Raw genomic sequence first — 22719 nt, 5'->3', positions numbered from 1 at the left:
CGATGTTGCCTTAGACAATACTAACGACGTAAGAGCTAGAGAATTTAGAGTCAGCCTATTTGATTCAAAAAATTTCCCATAGAGATATACAATGTGTATCGAGAAACATATCGCAACCAGATATGACTGAAACTCAAGTGCTCAGAGCTTGTTTTACGAGTGCGGTATCGCCAGTTTTAGTGAACCTTGAATGCACAATGCTCGTAGATCTGATATTAAAAAGGTAATGAGCGTTAGAAGATCACTTTCAATTAAAGGTGATAAATACAAAGACGACTTTGCATTCAACGTCTGCAATTGACACTCTTCTACACAGTAATGCCCGTTATTAATATGGATGGTTCATTGTTACCTGTGTGAATGGACCAGAAACTTTGGTTCACGCCTGATAAGACCAGAAAAAATTGTGAAGGGATCATCGATGTCTCGAGGGAACAAAAAGAAAAAGAAAAACTGTAAGAGAGAGAGAGAGAGAGGGAGAGAGAGAGAGAGAGAAATTAACATCTAGCATTTTTCACACTTCAGGCTTTATTTCCGTTTTAAAGAAAGTTATTGTTGTCGTTCTGTGTTCTGTATTCCATACAAACGCTTTGAGAAATGCAAGAAAATTCTGCTGGATTTCGTTAACCCGGAGAGTCTCAGTGGAAAACACAAAGGGACACTTCGTTTCTCATGTGGCAAACCAGCAGATAGTAGCACAGTGGAAAAAATTCAGAGATACTATCAATATCTCGCTTCTACGTGGCATGTACGTCAAAGTTGATTCTTTAACACTGCTTGCTAATCAGAAACATTCATCTGAGATTATAATGAAATTAGCGTCACTTTGATATTTATCGAATGTGATAACATTTCGGATAAAACAACTGATTTCATCTTCAATACTTTTAAATCTTATGGGTATTTTTAACTGGTACGTCTGTTACAAACAATATGGCAAACAGCTATATCCCCTTAGATAGCATATCAAATGTTACTGAAATAAACAATAAAGGTGCTACAATTATGAAACATGAGTATGTTCATATTTATTAATTTTAATAAATGAAATGTAGTTGTGAGAAAGAAAACTTGTATGACTGGCATTGTAGATGAATGAGTTCATATTATTTTGAATAATCAAAAGTTAAACTCTGGTTTTTTATGTACTCGTTAACAACAAGAGCGATAATTTTAGTATCTTCCCTAGGGACGCTTTTGGCATCACCTATGTCGATTGAAACTTATGGTGACATATGCATGACTTTCCACAGATTTTGATATGTATATATTGTTATAATGTAGTTTTACCACATGCTACGAATTTCAAATCCAAAAATTGACTGCGAAAAAAAAAACCAGTCCATAAATTAAGCAGATATACGTAAGAAGTGTCAAATCATAAATAGTGCGATTCTACTGCGAGAAAAACTGGGAAAATGTTTAACTGCCTGATAAAACAAAATAAGAGTTTCATTCAAACATGAATGAATCGTAGCTGCTTATGAACCATGAGCATGAGCACAGGAAACATATTGCTATTACAGAACACATGTCTCACCTTCCCTGATGCACGGCCAAGAGCTTCCTCTTGCTACACAGCCACAGATGAACTGGTTGAGTTTTGCAGGGCCGTGTAACTGTGAATGCAGCTTCGGCGAGCCTTTGAGGGGGGCAGTCAGCCTCACGGTCGACAGGATTAGTGTCGGCACCGAGGTCCTTGCGCGAATTGGCGACGGACAACACAGGGGTGCGTGTCCGGTCTGGGTTACCTCCGCTCGCCAGCTAACACAAACACCTACCACTGCGAAGGTGGGTGGCAATTTCGAAACCTGATGGAAAGCCGACCAGGATGGGGAGGTAGGCGAGTCGTCACTGCCAATGAACTTTTAAGTGCTAAATTATTTCTCAGTATGATAACCAGGTAATGCCGAAAGTGTACATGGTGCGTTCAGCATGACTTGTTCTATGTCGCTCTCGTAAGACCTCGTGCTTCAAAATCCTCACCCCCAAACATTTGGGCAAGTCGTAATTGCCCTGACCTGGCGAGAGTACAATTAAGCCAAAAGGATCTATGTTCCTTCAAAACCTCAAATCTGCTAAAAAATTGTCGACTCAGCGGAGATAAAGGAATAAGGTAAAAAGATTTGATATGGCAATTACCATAGCAAAATTAATGAGACCAGTAATATTAACAACGAATCTTGTTTATAGATGTATATGATAATTGTTATTAAATAGGTCTAATATGACTTCCTGGGTACTTTGTTAAGGTAATATTTTGCAACTGTTACCATAAGCTAATATAACAAGTAAATAATATTTACTTACTGTGAATATAGAGCATACTTTTACTTACCCAATTAAACAAGAAATATGTCAACTGGATCTGACCACTATCGCACTTTATGCATTTGCAGGAAGATGAAGATGTCAAAACTGGTTTGCAAGGTTATGTGCTCTCGTGCTCTGATAAAAAATTCATGGTAAGGATGTTCAGCTTAGGTAATATATATTAGCTGAGCACCGCCAAAAAATCAAGAATAAATTGGTAGTAGTAGTAGTATTTTTCAAAAGTTTATCTAAAAAGATAACAGCGGCCGCAGCGCACATTCTGTTTCGAGCAGACTGCACATCTACTCCATAGTCTGCGTTTCTTGGACTGGTCTCTAGGAGTGACATGAAGAAAGTGCCTCCCAGTAAAGCGAAGACGATTCTCGTCATCAGAGCGTCTTCCTTTACTATCTCTTCTCCGTTCTGTAGCAAATTTTTCCACAATTTCTCGTACCAGACTGGCCGCGGCCCAACGTTATTTTATCAGAGGGCCGCGCGGCGCTCCGTCACGTCATGGCTGTACTTAGTGAAGTTTCTTGTGAGTGATATACGTGTTGATCTGTATTTTCCTTGTTGCCGCGTGTTTTCATAAAAATGCCGCGAATAAAGAAATTCTCGCCTAAATTAAAATTCGTAGGAAATTAATACGTAAAGGTAAATGAAGTTAGTGGATCAAAGGACCCAAGAACGTTAGACATAAAGAAAATCAGCACATCAAGAAAGAAACTGCAGTGTCCTCAAAGCATTTCCCCCCAGTCAGCTTGCGGAGATGAACATTCGTTTGGAAATATTATGGTGAACCTTAGCTTGCTCTGTGATTTCATTTACAAAAATACTGTGTGCAGAATATGTGGTGGTGACGTATCTTTGGGTGAGAATCAGCATCTTCATAAAGAGATTGTGTCAAACCTGACACTGAGTTGTGCAAAATGTGGTGCAGTTTCTACAACAATGACATCAAAAATGGCAAATAATAATTTATATGATAACAACATAAGGCTAGTTTATGGTCTCAGATCTATTGGTAAAGGTATGGAGGCAGGCAAACTCTTAGGTGCATTAATTGACATTCCAAATCCTCCTGCAAAATTTATGATGTACAATAATGTTATTGGTACTGCTGTTGCTGGCGTTTGTAACATCTCAATGAAGGAAGCAGCTGAAGAAGCACTCAAAGAAAATGATGACAGTAAAAGTGGTGATATTTGTGTATGTTTTGATGGTAGCTGGCAGAAACGTGGACACACTTCACTAAATGGTGTTATGACAGCTACATCATTTGATACTGGGCAGGTAATTGATGTAGAGATTCTAACAAGTACTGTAAAACTTGTGGCAGTAGGACTGAGCAAGTGCATGGACATAACTGTCAGATGTATTAACTGGTCCAAATGGTGGGATGAAAGTAGCAGAAGTTCTCAGGATCTTTAATCGTTCAGTGGCAAACAGAGGTGTCAGATACACACAGTATTTAGGGGATGGTGACAGCAAGGCTTATGACTGGGTATGTGCAGAACAACCATGGCCCTAATGTCAAAATTTCTAAATTAGAGAGCATTGGGCATGTCCAGAAGAGAACAGAGGCCAGGTTGAGAAGATTATTGAAAGAAAAGTAAAAAATAGTGTTGGAAGATGGTAAGAAGATAGGTGGTAAAGGTCGCCTGAAAAATTTCAAATATAGATTACAGAATAACTATGGTTTGGCCATAAGAATAAATGTAGGGAATTTATAAAACACAAAAAGAGCTGTATAGGCTATCTTTTTCCATAAGTTTCCACAAATGAAAATCCAGTGGATGGTCTTTGACCAAATGATCCTGACGCTTGGTGCAAGTACAAGAGAAGTGCCAGATATGAACACACACATTCTTTACCTGCACCAGTAATGAATGAAATTAAACCCATATTTAGAGACCTTTGTAAAGATACCTTGTTGAAGAAATGTCTTCATGGGAAAACCCAAAATTTAAATGAATGTGTGAATTGTGTCATTTGGGACTGGTTACCTAAAGCTGTATTTGTTCAGATTACAAACATAAAATTTGGTGTTGATCTATTTTATGCTTCAATGTTGGTGTAATAAGAAAACTGGATGTTTTGGAATTATTGGGCATAAAATCTAGTGGAAATACTGCAAAATCCTTGGTGCAAATAGAAAAAGAGATAAGCCACAAAGTAGATATTACTAATTTAAAATGCACAAAAGAAGCCAGACAGAAAAGAAAAGGGACCAAGAGAAGAAAAGAAGATCAGTATGATTCAGATCGTGCTTGGTATGGTGCAGGAAAATATTAGTGGTTAGTAATTCTCATCAATAACTATAGTAAAATTGCAATATTAAACTTAAAATGAATTTTTCTCAAAACTACATTTTGTTTACTTTCAGGTACCATTATTTGTAATAAACTAATGGGGTTAGAAACATGAAATTTGCTCAATTTGTACTGCAGGTGGTAATAAATTTCTATAATTAAACTGAGAACCACTAAACAATCATAAACTGTTTTATAAAATTACTGTACAAAAAAAGATAAACCTTTGCTAGTGAAAGAATAAAGTTTTTTTCTTCAAAATCATAAGAGGTATTATGTTCATTTTACTTGTAAAGTGAGGCGTATATGTTACACATATGCAGTAAAAATTTCATTGTTTTATCACTTATAGTTCTTTTGAAAAGTGAACCTACTCAAAGGTCAAAACAGCATTGGCAGAATAGGGAAAAAAATTGCCCTCTGTCTTCCTGTAAGAGGACAGCATTCCCGCATGTTCTGCAAACTTTAACTCTGTTATCTAAAAATGGGATACATACCGTCACTCGGTAGTATTTTTCAGGATCAAACATTGAGATGTCCAGTTGTTGACAGATTTCAGTCTCTCTTTAAAAAACAGTTCTGAAAGTTTTTGTTTCATCACACCTCAGAAAATTCTTCCCTTGTGTCTTCAGTTACTTTTCTTGCTTCTCTCAATCAGTGTAGGTTTCTGAAGAATTTTGCTTAATTTTCGACCAAATGCAAACACTTTAGCTGTCACTAAGAGAGAGATGACAACCTCACACTGCAGAACAAAAAATATTAAGGTTTGCCTTTGTAGCTGTGCCTGAGGGATCATTTGACCAGCTGAATATAACTGACAGTGATTCAATCAACAGCTCCAGCAGCCCCAAGAAATCAGTGGCAGCATCAAGTCTTTCAATCCACTGACTTCCACAAAGCCTTTTTCAGAGTTTTATCACTATGTGATCCATCACAATTGTTAATGCAGTAAGAAAGAATACCATTCCTTTTTGGGTACCTAAAAAAGTTAGCAGCTGTCTCAGTAGTCCCTAAGAAGTCCCTGACGGTCTGAACTTTAGCAGCTGCAGATACTGTTGAATTAAGAGAGTGAGCTGAAGAGTGGACATAGATTGCAGCAGGATGTGTCGCTCTGACTGCAGCTTGCACTCCTTGCAGTGTCACTGACACTGATAGAGCTCCATCATAACCTTGTCATCTTACAAGTAGATACCAAGTATCTATTCCAATTTCTTTCAACTTTTCTAACAGTAGAGATACCGAAACTTTTCCAGGTAAATCTATTAAGGGAATGAATTGTAGGAAGTCTTTCCTTAGCAATTAGGGTGATTTCAAGTCAACATACTTAAAACCCACAGATATCAGCAGCCTCATCAAATAATACAGAAAAATACTTGGATTTATTTACTTTTTCAACAAGTTTCCCAAGAATTATTGCATTACATGATGCAGTAATTGGATTTTGTGTGGTAGGACTTCTGTATTTATTCTTTTTTCCATGAATTTTTAAATCTGAATATAACTCATTGTCTGTATTTGGCACAATATCTTAGTATCGCCTTAAAGTTTTCTTTACATCTGGTGGGATGCAGTAAATAACCTTTTTAATTTCATTCTTCAACTGGTGTATTTTTTTGTGGTTTGTTCATGTACGCTTTTGATTTCACAAATCCCCACAAAAATATCACATCGAGAAAGATCACATGATATGCCAGGCAATTCCTGGTTGCCACACAAAGAGATAATTTTTTGAGGAAACATTTCATTCAACAGGGCAATTGTTTCATAGGATTTGTGACGTGTCACACCATTTTGTTGAAATTAAAAATCGCCATTATCATCAATAAGAGGGAAAAACAATCAGAAGGCATGTTTTGGTAGTGGTCGCCGCTCACAGTGATGACAATTCCCTCATAAGTTTCGAAAAAGTATGGATCGATTACTCATCCTGAACAGAACCCACAACACACAGTCGTGGGATGTGAATGCATCCATCTTCAGTCACTCGCGGATTTTCATTACCCCAAATTCGGCAGTTCTGTTTACTGACGTACCCACTAAGGTGGAAGCGTACCTCATCTGACAAATTTATTCCTTTTATGAAGTTCTTGTTCTCCGCTTGTGGAGCCAAGACCCATTGAGTAACTCGATGCCCCTTTCTATGATCTGCAGGCTTCAACTCTTGTGCAAGTTGAATCCTGTACACATGAATTTTTATGTCTTCTGAAAGGATTTCATGCAATGAATTTGGTGAAGAATTCAGTTGTTGAGCTTACGGTCACATTGTCATGCACAACAGCAATGTTTTCTTGTGTTCAAACACAACGCAGTCATCCTGTTTTCTTAACGTTTGAAACAGAACCCGTGGTCTCAAACTTCCAGATTAACTTCCAAATAGATGATTCAGTTGGAGTAGCAATACATCTGAGTGTCATACACAAATCACTAACGGTTGCTGTGACTCATTCACTATTGTTGCAGTAACTTTTCATCACTTGGATACTTTGCTCAGTTGCCATCTGTCCTATGACGAAAATTAACATCAAATAACAATGCTCACTACACAAAAGCAATGAGACTCCTAATGGGAAGGATCGCAGAAACAAACATGATAAAATTATGGTTGCAAACCATCATATAACAGAAGGTCCAAAATTCAAATTCCTCCTTGCTTCCTCAACACCCATTATTATTCCATAATCCTTCCATTCTCTTAAAGTAAGTTCTTGTCTCCCACATAAAATAACAGTCTCAATTCTAGGTATTAAATTCTTTCTATTTTCTAAGGTTTTTCTTACTTCTCCACTATTAAGTGAGATGTCAACTTATATATCAGGTTTACTTTTGTAGATAAAAATAGATCTGCATCAATAACACTATTTTCGTAATGGTGATTTGTTGAATGCTTGTCAAAATATTCTACTGTTTCTTCCAGTTAATATGCTTCTTTTCACACAGTGATACAAGTGGTTGAAAATTCATTCCAGCCCTAACGTTGAAAATAAGACTCAATATTTGCAGTAAGCACCATTTTCAACAGCACTGTGTGCCAGCCCCTTCAATTCAGATAAGCATCTACGAACAAATCTGAGGTTTTTCCCTTTTCTTGATAATGTTTTGAAACTGGAAATCTGTATGTTTCTTCTGCGACAAAATATTGTTTAATATTTCAATTCGGTCAGTGTAAGGTAAGTTAATTCTGTCAACAAACAATAATATATCATTTTTTACAGATGGGGAAGAAAATGGAGAAACATTACCACAATCGTAGCTATCATACCTGCACCACTATAGGATGATTCAAGTTTATTACATTGCATTTAAAAATTGATGTTTAAATGTTGGTGTTTGCAGGAGCTACTCAATCCACGATAATTCCTACAAAGAAATAATAAAGGTGTTGAAATTTTGTGACATTTTATAGCGAAAACAACCATAAATAAAATGTGTCAAAGTAAAAGAATGAAAGTTATTAAACAGGAGTGATTTTATAGAATATGTGATTTCTAGTATTTATGTGAGAAAGTGCAAAGAATGAACTGATTAAAAATTTGTAGATTGGCTTCGTACTAGCCCAGAAGAAAGATCCACTCAAAAAATTACAACACCACAATTTTTTACCAGTTACAAAATAACTATTAACTTTGGTGGTGTTTGTAAGAAGTTTGTTAGTGTGATCAAAGTATGGCCGGTTATGTTTCTATGACTTTCACTTCTATTTTGAAGATTTTTGGGTTTAAATTAAAAGGTGTGGTTCTGTGCTACTGTTCACAAGTTACTCACCCTTTTCTTATTTAACGTCAAAAAGCTTCCCTTTCTAAGTGAAAGTAAAGGAAATGTAACTTTACCATTATCTTTTTTTTTTTTCACACTCAAGTGGCAGCTTTCCAAGGAGTTAACCTGCATCATGTGTAAATGTCTGCCTCAAGCAGTCTTGCAGGTTCTAACTTTGTATACTAGGGAGCACTGTATTCGTGTAAAATTGCCGTATTATGGAGCTTGTGGAACTTTTATTGAGGCATTGCTCCCTAATACTTTATCGACAGAATTCAGAAGTTTTTGTGACGCTTGCCGCCGTCCTTGTCTCTCTACGTGAGCTGAGTCCAAAGGTTCGTTTTGAGTAGCTGCCAGTGGGCCCAGACGCAAGCGCAAAGCTGATGCCGCGTTTGCGCAGCGCTTCTCCCGATTCTGGTTACTTGGAGCGTAAAATCAACCACAATCAACCACATCGATATACTTGGAAATATGCTCTATGATACAATGCTGTCTTACAAAATTATTTATCCTTTACCGGTTTCAGTCATAGATCATCTTCACTATGGAAAAAGAATTGCAATGGCAACATCGCATGACATACATGTTATATTGATTTGATGAGGAATACCTGCACTAAATATTTCTCAGATTTTGACTTACCATGTTATTCGTCATACTTGAAGATATGTATGACAGTAGTGAGCATGACTCCACTCTCCATTCTTGCCAGATTTATTCAACATGGCGGGATGGTGGCAGTAGATATGGCAACATTGCAATGACGTCATGGAGGGAAATTCAAATTTTGTCAGGAAGATAGGTGAGTTGGGTTACCTCCACTAACCTAACCCCATTTACCCCCTCCCCTCCTCCAGAAAACGGAGGGAAGTTCAAATTCCAGCAGGACAATGCAACACACCATGGCTACCTTCACTAACCAAAAAAATGGCGGAAAAAAGGGCACTTGGGCATCCTCCACTATCCTAAGTAGTCCAAACGCCACCTCGTCCTAGGAATTGCAGGGAAAGGGAATCGGCTTGAGCTGGATAGGATGGATGTAAATCTTTATTTTGCACGCAGTGTTTATTTCAACAATTTGAGGCTGTAGCTCCATCCAGTGTGTTTACCTTGAGGTCTGGAATCCAGCTGACCTAGTGCACAGTACTGCCACCAGAGTGCACTGTTGTCCCTCCTGTGACATAATAGGGGGTGGGGATTGTAGGAAAAGGACCCAGCCTGTTCTGGGCTGCTGGATAGGTATGTGTTTATTTATTTTGGAACACTATATTTAGGGACGGATTTGACATAGTATATTTATTACATCGATATAAAACACTCGCTCTAACATGCTTGGGGACACACTACATAGCCTACAGACCTGCAAACTACTCGTAAATTACCAGAACAATGCAGTACACTTATGTACAGACACGCAAACAACTGGTAAATTATCGAAATAATGCAAACTGCCGAAGTAATGCATTGAACATCCTACAGAACTGCAAACTACTTGTAAATCAACGAAATAACGCAGTTCACTGATGTGCAGACACGCTCACTAATTACAGACTGTCGAAATAATGCATACAGTTTATTTAGGGACGGATTTCACGTAGTTCATTTATTACACTGATACAAAATAGTGGCGTGCTTGAGGTCGCACTAAATAGTCTACAGACCTGCAAACTACTCGTAAACCACCGAAATAATGCAGTACACTGATGTGCAGAGATGCAAACAACTCGTAAATTATCAAAATATAGCATGTAAAAGGCTCTGAAAACACGTTTGCTAATTGTCAACTATCGAAATCATGCATTGCACAGCCTGCACACGTGTTCGCAAAATAATGCAACAGATACGAAAACGACTTGTAAATTGGAAAAAGATAATGCATGTGTAACGCTATGCAAACACCCTCACCATGCTTAAAAAACCAAAAATAATGCAGTGCACAACCACTCATTGCGAACTGCCCCCCCTGCATGCTGAGCGGCGCACTCACGCCCCACCCATACGCAAGACGCTTCTGGGCCACGCGCGCGTGTTTACTGTTGCTGGCGCGATACCCCTCTAGCTGTGGATACTGACATCACAGGCTGCACAATAAAGAAATCTGTTCCCATTCTTCCCAGAATAGCACAAGGTGCATTGTTCCTAGCGATCCTAACGGGACATATGAGTTGCGTCTAGCCGCGCATGCGTTTACCTGCCCAGCTTGGCTGACCCAACGCCGCGAAATGTGAGTAGCAACTCACCATCTAATAGGTTCTCAGTGTTGTACAGGCTTCACATAGGTATGTAAATAAGAGCCAAGTCAACCTCTCGGATAAATAGTCAACGGTCGCTTTTCTAGGAGCCGTCATGATGTCTCAGCTTGTCCGCATGGAAATTCTTGTCCTAATAGAACCTGTTTACGAAAAACCGAGAATAACACCGAATGCAGTCCTCCTGATGGTCCTAACGTGGCACCTGGTCCATCATATGTTGCCCTTCCTGGAAATCGTTAAGCAATGCTTTCAACAAACGTCTCCGAAACATAAACGCTCTCACTGCTATGTAGAGGCTCCTATGCCCCAGCACAAAGGATGTCTGGTAAATGAATGGAGCATTCTGATTGGCTCTTAGTGAATTTATCTGCCAAATTACTGATGCTGCCGGTCTGGAAGCACAATCTGCCTTTTTTTCTGCAGAGGAGAGTTACTGCGAGAAAACTATTTTGTACAGGTCGCCATGTTGCACTGACGGTTAAAGCCTGCGAAAATGATCTACAGATCATCAAATACATTCCATGTATTCACCTTGCCGCTGCGCATCGCCGACCAATGAAATTACCGCCATAAACGTGGCTCTTGGATATAGCCGTGGAAGAGCATCTCAACCAGAAAGAGGCCAGCCGGCTGTGGACGACCTCACATGCCGGGACAAAGCTATGAGTACTCCCTGCGCAAACACTCGTCATACTGAATCTTCTCAAATTACCGCAGAGTTCACTATTCACCTGCCTAGGGGAGGCGTGAGCCAAATCATCATAAGCTAGAAGCTTTCTGGGACTCTCTGAACCAGTATACAAACGATGGACAATCGCCAGCTCGAAACAACTAACGTGGTTCTGGAACGAATCTATAGCACACATAATTTTCCACGTAAAAATAACAATCTTTCATTCCTCTTACGGCTATTGATGTGCTGAATCTATACCTCCCACCCGATAGGACACGCAGTAGTGATCACTGACACTCGTACATATACCGTGAAGACTGTTGTACAAAGGCTAGGTAGGCTCTTCTCGGCACCAAGGCGTCACTGTTTAATGCGGCGACCTATTTGTTTGCTTGCTTGCTTGTTTTCTACACCACTATCAAAACTCTGGGATTACAAGAACATATCTAACTTCACATGGCTTGACAGAATATCATACCATTTTCGTAATACTTCTCGATATAAAGCACATAGCAGTATGTTACCGATCGCTCGCACAACATAATTCCAAAGATATAGACTGGAAATTATTTCTCTAGAAACCCGAAACCTTAGCGAGGTGGAGTGTGATATAAACCACTGAGTAACTAGAAACTGATCCCATCTGCGAAGACCTCGAAAAAAAATAGAGGAAACTGATATTTCCACTCGCGAATACCGATGTCAGTGATATAACAGATCCCAAATCATCCTCATAGTTTACAAAATCAGCTAAGGTGTTTCTCATGTCTAGAGAATAAGGAAACGTGTCTTCCACCCATCTTTCATCTGCTAGATGTTCACACCACAATCGATGTGTTCTCAACCAAAGAAAGATGGAAAACACGCAGAAGCAATCGGACCATTTACATGGGAATAATGGTCAAGGGCAAACACATGTCCATATCGAATCTTCTCAGATTTCCACGCAATCACGAAAGCTCTCCAACACATACCAAGTATGATTTCGCTATTCCACCGTCTAGAGGCGACACGGTTAAGTCAACTACATTCCTGCATCCCAACACGGCTTCCCAGTCTGACAACTCCTATCGTTAGTGGGAAAGGGGAATCATAACCGCCACAGGCCACTGGCACTACACGGCACGCACCCCCAGTCTGAATCATGCTAGGAAACTGGTCCCATACAAATTTTTTCACTATAATTACTATTAAATATTACGATTGCGGTCTCAATTGGACGACATTCGACAGTGATCAAAGTACCGGAATTACATCCTGCTGAGGGCTGCGGCTCTGGAAATAGACATATCTGTACCGTTCTTATGACTGGACATACTCTTCCCTTTCCTGTCACAATATTCCATGTCAAATCTGTACCTTCCTTACGACAGGACAAAGTCATTTCCTCTGCACATGTCAGAACACACACATACTTTATAAGCCTGATGCTCAATGATAACCTATCACGCATCCCCTACTACTAAGTATAGCACTTTGCAAATAACTGATTGCTGGTGATACGAAATAATACCGACCGCAAATCAGCGGTGGTTGGACATGTCTCATAAGTTTTTCTGACGAGTGGTACCACTGTGTCTTAGAAAGAGAGGCATAATCGTCTTACAAACTACCATATCTTAAAAATACACGACCGCAACGACCACATTATTATCACAATCGGTCTTGGTTCTACAGGTGCACATAAGTATCCATGTTAAAAGTTATACTGGCTTTATAAATCGAGATATGGCATTACCTCCAAATGAAGTTGTTTTTCCAGACAAATACCGTGACACTGAATATAGACAGTGATCTCTGGAGTATATATTATCATACCAACACTGCGGTTACTCGTAGCCGACGATGTACACTCATGATAAAGTCACTGAATTTAGATAGTGATTCAGATAAGGACTACATGGTATGAAAATGGTATTTGCAACTCCCTCATGCTGCTGCTAGGTATATGTCCGGTACCTGTAATGCATTCTGTCTCAATGCCATGTCAGAGGTACTGCAATATATCCAGTGGGTTGTAGGTGAAGGTTGATTGAGAAGGATTACAAACAGTAGATGGTGTGCTGATTGAGGTCGTTATAAACGCACACAGACTTTTCAGATCTCCAGCGTTACATCTCCGGTAGAAATGGTGTCTACAATTTGGAATCAGGTCTTTCCATTCAACCATACACCTGCATTTTATCTAATGGAGAAGTCCTTTCATGATTACAGCCACCAATGAATCATGTTTCTGGCACTCTCATATCTCAAAAGGAGTTGTATTTGCTACAGTAAAATTCCAACGTGCTTGAAGGTAGTCCATATGCATCTTGCAACTGCCCGTCAGTCTCTACACTACCATCCCCCACAGCTTTGCGTATGTGATCGTTCTAATTTAAGTAGCAAGTGAGCAGAAGTCTGAGATAGCTGTATCCACCACCTTCTGCAACCCTTGTAGAAACGGAGTAATCTGAGTTTGTGCGACAGGACCATGGTTTGACCATTCGTTGGAAATGGGAACATGTTTTCATAGCTCCGCCAACAATGTAAAATGTGTAAGGTCAGCACCAAACGAAGCCTGCTTCTGCAACACGAGGTAGTATAAAAGACAGTATGGAAACTGGGGAAGGACAAGAATTTTGCTACTGCATTGTGGTGCGTCCCCTGCTCCCGCAACATGAGGTACTATAAAAGACAGCACTGCATTGTGGTGCGTCCCCAAACTACATACAAGTATTGTTGTCTGAAATGGATCTGCGGCCCTCAGAACCCAATCACATCTATCAGCTCAACTTGCTATCTTCGTTATTCTGTACCATCCAACAGAGAAAGTTTATGAACTATAAAAGCTCCACTAACATCATCCGATAGAGAACTCTATAAGATTTTTAGCGCATCTCTACATCTAAACTTACTTGCATCTGCGTTAAAGAATGACATTGAGTTGTTGGTGTGGTCAGTTGAGATGGAGTTGTAATGAGGTACGAGTTAATGGTAGACTGAATACGCTTTCTAGAGAGAGAGAGAGAGAGAGAGAGAGAGAGAGAGAGGAGAGAGGGAGGGAGAAGTTCCTGCAGGTCATTTGACCATTTCTTCCTGATGTTCTATCAAGATGCATCAGTTGTGAGACATAGCTTGCATTTGACTCATATACAACCGTGTGTTCTGTTTGGGTCTTAGAGCAGTGTCTACTTGCGATCGTTAACTGTAAACATCTCAGTCATCATTTGTGATGAAACGTGACACATTCCTCTAAACAAACGAAGATTTATACGATGTACTCCATTCCTCTGTCGCATCTTGGGCGCATAATCGATACTTCAGTTTCATAACAAAGTTAGCGATAGGCGTTTGTGACTCACTGCAATCCCCATGTATACATCTGCTTGACAGATGTGCTGTTTACAGAGTTAGTGGTGGCGAGACATGTAATTTCACATGTCGGATGCTGCTGCTATGCCTTTATCTGTTTCCTTGAAAGAGTTATTCTCCGTTACTAACGACCATTTTATATAGGACTGATATGGGCATAGTATAGCTTCTTAACAGTGATCAGATGTGAGCAGTAGACGCTATACATAGCTGGAAAGCTATATTGTGCATGTATCACACAGAGCCACTGTTTTAAGGAAGTAGTATTTTCGTTTTACAGTTTGTTACAATAGTTTATCTTAGAGAAACCTCCAATATATTCCTTTCATTAGAATGTTAACAGCACTGCATTCTACATGATTGATAGGTCGGAAACTCAAGCGATCTAACATTATAGCCTGTTTCAAGTGTAGAACCGTGCAGCCTTAGGAGTGTGTGTGTGTTCATGTTCTCTCTTACCAGTACTTTGCTGGTACTGATCCCAGACACTAGAACAACACTTTAAAATTAACAGCGTGGTTGATTTTCATAACATGCTTCGAACTCCATCTGTCTGGAGCTCCAACATGAATAAAAATCACCTGTTTCTTGTTCTTCTTAAACGTTTGCTATTACATCACATCAATTTCAAATCTGTTATTATACACCGATAAGGAGTGCTAACCTTCTCGACCTGGGCGCATTTGGAGAAATCTTGTGCACTTGGGTAGGAGAAAACTCAGCAAGCTCCAGTCATTCACAAGATGCGGAATGTAGCAAGTTACTTCCGGTCGGCTGAAAATTAAATTGGTAACGGTGCTGCAGGGCGGGTTGGCCAAAGACAGCGCAAGCGAGTGTTTCAGTCTCTAATTTTATCCTAAGACTCCGACCATGCTCTGTGATTTCCATCTGCATAGAGACAGGTCATAAATCAAGTAGTATGCTTGAGGTGCTAGAAATATTAGACGACTTTCCGGTATACTTTGGTGATATATATGTCCGAGAATTAACAATGACTGCACAGTCATCTATCTCCAATCCCAGTGATACTCAAAAAGCAGAGAAGGAGCGGTCTACCTTCTGGGGATGGCTAGCACTAAAACAGTGATCGCGTACATGACTGCAATATGAGGAATCAGTCGAAACGAAGTAGCAGAGCCATCATTTATTCTGTCACTGTGACAAATAAGTTTAAATATAGAGGTCATCAATCACCTTCGGACAGCAGTTTGGAAAATCTCCACAACACCGCCAAACTCTTCCAGTTTCCTTATGTTGTAACTGTCTGCTATTTAAAATCATCCAGCGTGTGTGGTGTGTTATGGTAGCAGCAGTAACAACATGACTTATACCATTTGACATCTAGTTTTCTGTGAGAAGAAATGGATCAGAATGTGGTAATGTCAGTTTAGAACCTGGCACAGACCTCGAAGTCGTGGTGGAGAAAACAAAATGTATGGCAGTGTACAAAGCATGTTACAGCAGAAAAAACAATGCTTCAAACAAAAATACAGGGTCACAGGGAGGGTCTTTTTGACTTAAAGTGTAGTTTGTAGAATACGATCATCATCCTAAAGTACAGGCGATGCAACTTTGCATGTGTCCCTGCAATAGATCAATAACTGTATATTTAATAGGATCGTTACATGTAATCGATACTGGCACACAATCAGTATTTGTTTTCGATATATGGGAGGAGACAGATGTGGTAAAAATCTTATTGAGTTGTCTATCGGATGGAGTCAGTGGAGCTTTTATAGTTCTCTATTTCTCTTTGTTGGATGGTACAGAATAACTAAGATAGCATGTTGAGCTGATAGACATGACGGGCTCTGAGGGACGCGGATTTGCTTCGGACTGCAGAATGCAGAAGTTGTAAGTACTTTGGGAACGCACCAAAATACAGTAGCATTATCCTCGTGTTCCCCCAGATCCCATACTGTCTTTTACACTATCTCGTGTTGCAGGAGTGGGGGACGCACCACAATGCAGCCGGCCGGAGTGGCCGTGCGGTTCTAGGCGCTGCAGTCTGGATCCGAGCGAACGCTACGGTCGCAGGTTCGAATCCTGCCTCGGGCATGGATGTGTGTGATGTCTTTTATACTACCTCGTGTTGCAGGAGCAGGCTTCATTTGGTGCTGACCTTACACATTGTACATTCTTGGCAGAGCTATGAAAACATGTTCCCATTTCCACCGAATGATCAAACCATGGTCCCGTCACACTAACTCAGGTCACTCTGTTTCTACACAGTTTGCAGAAGGTTGTGGATATAGCCCTCCCAGACTTCTGCTCAGTTGCTACTTAAATTGGAGCGATCACATGCTCAAAGCTGCAGGGATGGTAGCATAGAGTCTGAAGGACAGTTGCAAGATGCACACGAAATACCTAAAACCATGTTGGAAATTTTTTTATAGCAGACAGGTTCGAAAAAGGTGACTCGTTTTGAGATATGAGAGTGCCAGAAATATGATTCACTGGTGGCTGAAATCAAGAAAGGACTTCTCCATTAGATAAAATGCAGGTGTATGGTTGAATGGAAAGACTTGATTCCAAATCGTAGACATCATTTCTACCGGAGATATAACGCTGGAGAACTGAAAAGTTTGTGTGCCTTTATTACGACCTCAATCAGCACACCATCTACTGTTTGTAATCCTTCTCAATCAACCTTCACCTACAACCCACTAGATATATTGCAGTACGTCTGACATGGCATCGAGACAGAATGCATTACGGATACTGGACATATACCTAGCAGCAGCATGAGAGAGTTGCAATTAGCATTTTCATACCATGTTCCTTATCTGAATCACTATCTAAATTCAGTGACTTTATCATGAGGTTGCATCGTCGTCTACGTGTAACCGCACTGTTGGTAACATAATATACACTCCAGAGATCACTGTCTATATTCAGTGTCACGGTATTTGTCTGGAAAAACAACTTCATTTGGAGGTAATGCTATACCTCGATTTATAAAGCCAGTATAGCTTTTAACATGGATACTTGTGTGCATCTGTAGAACCAAGACCGATTGTGATAGTAATATGGTCGGTGCGGTCGTGTATTTTTAAGATATGGTGGTTTGTAAGACGTTTACGCCTCTCTTTCTAAGACACAGTGGTACCACTCGTCAGAAAAACTTATGAGACATGTCCAACCACCGTTGATTTGCGGTCGGTATTATTTCGTATCGCCAGCATTCAGTTATTTGCCAAGTGCTATAATTAGTAGTAGGGGATGCGTGATAGGTTATCATTGAGCATCAGGCTTACAAAGTATGTGTGTGTTCTGACATGTGCAGAGGAAATGCCTTTGTCCTGTCGTAAGGAAGGTAAAATTTGACATGGAATATTGGGACAGCAAAGGGAAGAGTATGTCCAGTCATAAGAATGGTGCAGATATGTCTATTTCCAGAGCCACAGCCGGCCGCGGTGGCTGTGCGGTTCTATGCGCTCCAGTCCGGAGCCGCGCTGCTGCTACGGTCGCAGGTTCGTATCCTGCTTCGGGCATGGGTGTGTGTGATGTCCTTAGGTTAGTTAGGTTTAAGTATTTCTAAGTTCTAGGGGACTGATGACCACAGCAGTTGAGTCCCATAGTGCTCAGAGCCTTTTGAACCATTTTTGAACCAGAGCCACAGCCCTCAGCAGGATGTATTTCCGATACTTGGTCACTGTCGAATTTCGTCCAGTTGTGACCGCAATCGTAATATTTAATAGTAAGTATAGTGAAAAAATATATATGGGACCGGTTCCCTAGCATGATTCTGACTGGGGGTGCGTGCCGTGTATTGCCAGTGGCCTGTGGCGGTTATGATTCACCTTCCCCACTAACGATAGGAGTTGTCAGACTGGGAAGCCGTGTTGGGATGTAGGAGTGTGGTTGACTTAACCGTGTCGCCTCTAGACGTTGTACTAGCGAAATCATACTTGGTATGTGTTGGAGAGCTTTCGTGATTGCGTGGAAATCTGAGAAGATTCGATATGGACATCTGTCCGCCCTTGACCATTATTCCCTCCCATGTAAGCTGTCCGATTGACTGCTTGTGCACATTTTTCATCTTTATTTGGTTGAGAAAACATCGATTGTGCCGGCCGGTGTGACCGTGCGGTTCTAAGCGCTACAGTTTGGAACCGCGTGACCGCTACGGTCGCAGATTCGAATCCTGCCTCGGGCATGGATGTGTGTGATGTCCTTAGGTTAGTTAGGTTTAAGTAGTTCTAAGTTCTAGGGGACTGATGACCTCAGATGTTAAGTCCCATAGTGCACAGAGCCATTTTTGAACATCGATTGTGGTGTACACAATTAGCACATGAAAGACGGGTGGAAGACATTTGCTGGTTCTCAAGACATAAGAAACACCATAGCTGACTTTGTAAATTATATGGATAATTTGGGATCTGTTATATCACTGACATCGGTATTCGCGAGTGGAAATATCAGTTTATTTTTTTTGGAGGTCTTCGCAGATGAGATCAGTTTCTAGTTGCTCAGTGGTTTATATCACACTCCACCTCACTAAGGTTTCGGGTTTCTAGTATATATCTTTGGAATTATGTTGTGCGAGCGATCGGTGGCATGCTGCTATGTGCTTGATATCGAGAAGTATCACGAAAATGGTACGATATTCTGTCAAGCCACGTGAAATTAGATATGTTCTTGTAATGCCAGAGTCTGGAGATTGGTGTACAAAACAAGCAACCAAAATAATAGGTCGGGGCAAGAAAAAGTGATGCCTTTGTGCCGAGACGAACCTACCCAGACTTGGTACAACAGTCTTCGCAGTATATGACGAGTGTCAGGTGATTGCTGCTGCGTATGCCATAGTGAAGTAGGTATGGATTCAGCATATCGATAGCCGTAAGGGGAATGTAAGATTGTTTTTTTATATAAGATAATTATGAGCGCTATACATACTGAGATTCGTTCCAGAACCATGAGGAGACGTACGCAGTACATTGCTTGGTGTCAGACTGTGGCAACAATCCTAATATTTAAATGTAGTCACACTGATAAATATGTGTCGCGTGTGTATTCTACAGAAATTTGAGAAGATTGAATATAACGAGAGTTTGCGCTGGGAGTAGTGATAGCCTTTTCCTCGAATGTGGGGTCGTCCACAGCAGGTTGGTCTCTCTCTGGTTGTGACACTGTTCTGCGACTTTGATCAAGGGCCACGTATGAGGCGGTAGTTTCCTCCATCGGAGCTGCGCAGCTGCACGGTGAATACATGGGATGTATTTGATGATCTGTAGATCACTTTTGCAGGCTTTAGCTGTCAGTGCAATATCGCAACCTGTACAAAATAGTTTTGTCGCAGAAAGTCTCGTCTGCAGAAAAAAAGGCAGACAGTGTTTCCAGACTGGGAGAATGAGCAATGTGGCAGGTAAATTCAGTAAGAGTCAATTAGAATGCTCTATTAATTCACAAGACATCCGTTGTGCTGGGGCGTAGGAGCCTCTACATAGCAGTGAGAACGTTTGTTGTATTTTGTAGCTGTTTGTTGAAAGAAGGACTTAACGATTTCCAGGAAGGGTAACGCGTGATGGACGAGGTACCCCGTTAGGACCATCAGGAGGAATGCATTTGGTGTTATTCTGTCCTTTTTCGTAAACAGGTTCTGTTAGGACAAGAATTTCCATGCGGACAAGCTGAGACATCACGAAAGCTCCTAGAAAAGCGACCGTTAACTATTTCTGCGACACTTTATAATTTCCGAGAGGTCGACTTGGGTCTTATTTACATAGCTATGTGATGTCAGCATAGCATTGAGAAACTTGTAGATGCGTTTGCGACGGTGAGTTGCTACTCTTTAACACTTCGTGGCGATGCGTCAGCCACGCTGGGTGGGTAAACGAATGCGCAGCTAGATGCAGCTCGAATGTCCCATTAGGATTGCTAGGAACAATGCACCCTGTGCTATTCTGGGAAGCATTCGAACAGATTTCTATAGTGCGACCTGTGACGTCAGTATCCACAGGTAGAGAGGTATTGCGTCACCAACGGTAAACACGCGCTCGTGGCCCAGAGGCGTCTTGCATATGGGAGGGGCGTGAGCGGGTCACCCGGTATGCTTTCCTTGAAGTTCTGTAGGGAGGCAGTTGGCTGATACAGCGTAGTTGACGATAGTTCGAAAGTGTTTTTTTATGTGCAATGAGTGTTTGAGCACTGCATTATTTTCGGCTTTTTAAGCATTGTGAGGGTGTTTGCATAGTGTTACACATGTATTATCTTTTGACAATTTACGAGTTGTTTTCATGTCTGTTGCATTATTTTATGAACAGGTGTGCAGGGTGTGCAATGCATGATTTCAATAGTTGACGATTATCAAGCACGTTTGCAGAGCCTTTTACATGCCTTATTTTGACAAATTACGAGTTGTTTGCATCTCTGCACATCAGTGTACTGCATTTTTTCGGTGATTAACGAATAGTTTACAGTTCTGTAGATTATTTAGTGCGACCTAAAGCACACCAGGGTGACTGTTTTGTATCAGTGTAATGAGTAAACTATGTGAAATCCGTCCCTAAATAAATTGTACGCATTATTTCGGCAGTTTATAACTAGTGAGCAACCCTGCACATCAGTGAACTGCATTATTTCAGTGATTTATTAGATGTTTGTAGTTCTGTAGGTTATTCAATGCATTATTTCGACAGTTTGCGTTATTTCGGTAATTTACGAGTTATTTGCGTGTCTATAAATCAGTGTACCGCATTATTGCGGTAATTTACGAGTTGTTTGCATGTCTGACCATCAGTGTACTGCATTATTTCGATTATTTGCGAGTAGTTTGCAGGTCTGTAGGCTACATAGTGTGACCCCAAGTACATCAGAGCGAATGTTTTGTATCAGTGTAATAAATATACTATGTCAAAGCCATCCCTAAATAAATTGTTCCAAAATAACTAAAGTAGAGTCGTTCCTATCCAGCAGCCCAGAACATGCTGACTCCCTTTCCCGCCATCCTCCCCTCCCAGACCGCCATCTTGGATTACATCACAGGAGGGACGACAGCGCCCTCTGGTGGCAGTACCTCGACCCTAGGTCAATTGGACTCTGGACCTCAAGGTGAACACACTGGAGGGAGCTATTGCCTCAAATTTTTGAAATAAACACTGCAAGCAAAATGAAAACTTATGTGCATCCTATCCAACACAGGCTGAGTCCCTTTCCCTCTAATGCCTAGGAAGAAGTTGGGGTCAGACGACTTAGGTTAGTGGAGGTGGGCAAAGTGCCCTTTTCTCCCGCCATTTTCTTAGGTTAGTGTAGGTAGTTGTGGTGTTTTGCATTGTCCTGCTGGAATTTGAACTTCCCGCCATTTTCTGTGGGACAGGAGGGGGATGGGGTTGGGTTAGTGGAGGTAGTCCAATTGACTTCTCTTCCTGCCAAAATTTGAAATTCCCTCCATGACGTCATTGCGACGTTGCTATATATACTAACGCCATCTTGAATAAATTTGGCAACAATGGAGAGTGGGGCTGAGCTCTCTATACTACCCAGATACAGGAATGAGTTGACAGTCTCCACTCGCTGCTCACCTATTAACAGGGGCACCTTCATGTTACCTGAATTTACTCTCATTTCCTTTGTTTTGCCTGTATTTATCTTGAGGCCAGCAGTCTCTGCTTCTTCTTTCAGCAAGTTTAATTTAGCTTGCATATCAGTCAGCCTTGGAGCTAATAAAACTATGTCGTCTGCAAAATCCAAATCCTCCAGACGTTCATGGATCCTCCACTGGATTCCTCGTCTCCTGCCTGCTGTGACTCTTCTCATAACAGAGTCTAGAATGAGTAGAAAAAGTGTTGGTGACAAAATGCAACCCTGCCGGACACCAGTTGTTACTTTTATGGGCTCTGTCATATTTCCCTTGTGGAGTATGCAGCATTCGTAGCCATCATATAGATCTTTTATGATGTTTAAGATGTTCTGTGGTATGCCATACTTCCGCAACACCTGCCAGAGCGCTTTATGTTTCACGGAATCGAAGGCCATTTGAAAATCAATGAATGCCAGGTACATGGTTGCTTGGAATTCTTTGCTTTACTCTACGATGATCCTAAGAGTGTTAATAAGATCA

The sequence above is a fragment of the Schistocerca piceifrons genome, chromosome 4 (genome assembly GCF_021461385.2).
Source record: "Schistocerca piceifrons isolate TAMUIC-IGC-003096 chromosome 4, iqSchPice1.1, whole genome shotgun sequence".
In the NCBI taxonomy this organism is placed as follows: Eukaryota; Metazoa; Arthropoda; class Insecta; order Orthoptera; family Acrididae; genus Schistocerca; species Schistocerca piceifrons.
The sequence above is the reverse complement of the archived record's forward strand: the minus strand, read 5'-3'. Positions refer to the sequence as shown.